The 1,702-nt window shown below is 34.5% G+C and overlaps 1 long non-coding RNA gene across 1 annotated transcript; it reads right to left on the reverse strand.

Moving 5' to 3' along the window:
• Window positions 1-307: 307 nt before the first annotated feature.
• LOC136226741 (uncharacterized) lies at window positions 308-1,702 on the reverse strand. The gene is made up of 2 exons (XR_010687844.1): window positions 1,408-1,702; window positions 308-769 (listed from the first exon to the last, which is right to left on the reverse strand). It is a non-coding gene; the product is annotated as an uncharacterized lncRNA (long non-coding RNA).

Consider the following 1,702-nt stretch of genomic DNA (forward strand, 5'->3'; position numbering starts at 1 on the left):
ACGGTTCGGTTAACCGGTCTAGTAGGTAAAATAATTAACTGAACCGTTATTTTTGGTTTTCTAACCATGTAAACCGAAACCGGTCCAAATCAACCGGTTAGCCATACAATCGGTTAACCATTAATTTCGGTTAGGTTTTTCGGTTAACGGTTTTTAACCATTTCACACTGGTTAACAAAAAATCAACGGTTAACCATAATTTTTACCCAAACCTAAATTTTTAAACAATATTAAAATATACATAATTTCAAAAATTAAACGAAACGAATTCATATAAAGGTTCAAAATTCAAACATAAACACCGAACTAAAAAACAATCTATCAAGTTGACATTTAAAACATAAAAGAAACGTAAGTAATATTTCGTCAAAGTACTTAATACAACATTAATTCATCAAATCTTCTCGATCATCCTATTCATCACATCTTCTCGGTCATCAATCATCAATTGTGCAAAGAGGATGATTATCAGTGACACAAGAATCCTCTACAAAACAAAAAAAAAATACATATAATTAAATTAAATATCAAAATTTAACTAAATTGATGTTACCTAGGGTGATTGCCTCTTGTTCCAAGATATTATCCTACTGTATTGGTTGAGAGGAACATCTCAATCAATTTTATGCACAAACAAGAGCTTTGATGCAGTGTATTCCTGAGTTGTATCTTTGGATGTAGTTTTCTCAAGACTTTCCACCATTAATGGAGCGCTTGAAGTACCCTCGCCGGTAGTTTTAGTTTTATCATTGTCTCCCGTGCTAGACATCTGAAAATAGGACAAAGCAGAGTACTCAGTTACAAAGAAGATAGATTCATGATTTATTACTAATGCTTGAACAAACATCATAAGGCAAAATTTATTTGGGCAACAATTACCACTGAAGTAAATAAATGTTCTAAAAATATCACCCTCATTTCTTCATCGTTGAGAAAACCTTATTTTGATAATCTGATGAACAACTATAATAGTCATTTTGAACAATCAAACTCATTGAAAATTCTCAAATTTACAGAATAAATTTAACATGGTCTGTTAAATTATTTAAGACGCCCCATTCAAAAAAACACCCAGCAAACAAGATTTAAAACCTTGATTATCTCTTCCTGTCCCCGATCATAGTTTTCAAACTAAAAATCTGAAACTTACTTCAAAGGTTCCTTTTGAATCACATAACAAAGCTTGGTGGAACCAAAATAAAAGCTCTGAATTAGTTAGGAATAAAAACTTTCATGTGAGAAAAACCTTAGCATGAAACCAAAATAAAAGCTCTGAACATCAATTTAATAAACTATCAAACAAACAAACAAACAGCAAAATAAGCAATCAAACAAACAAACAAATAGTAAAATGAGCTATCAAACAAATAACAAATAACAAACAAAGAAAGCTTGTAGCAGAAATACCTCTTAATAGAGGAAGAGAAACGACCGGCGCGGTTGGTGTGAGAGAGGAGAGGAAGAGACCGCGTGAGAGAGGAGAGGAAGAGACCGCGTGAGAGAGGAGAGGAAGAGAGGCGGTCGGTGCGGTCGGTGTGAGAGAGGGTCGGCGGCAACTGTTAGGTTTAGAGGGAGGCGCTGTTCTTGTCTTGGTACAAAAAAAAAAGAAACGAAGAAACGACGGTATGGTGGGTGAGAGTGAGAGAGTAGGGTTAGAGAGAGGCGGCTGTTCATTCCTGTTTTTGTTAATGAGAGAGTAGGG

The sequence above is a fragment of the Euphorbia lathyris genome, chromosome 4 (assembly GCF_963576675.1).
Source record: "Euphorbia lathyris chromosome 4, ddEupLath1.1, whole genome shotgun sequence".
NCBI lineage: Eukaryota > Viridiplantae > Streptophyta > Magnoliopsida > Malpighiales > Euphorbiaceae > Euphorbia > Euphorbia lathyris.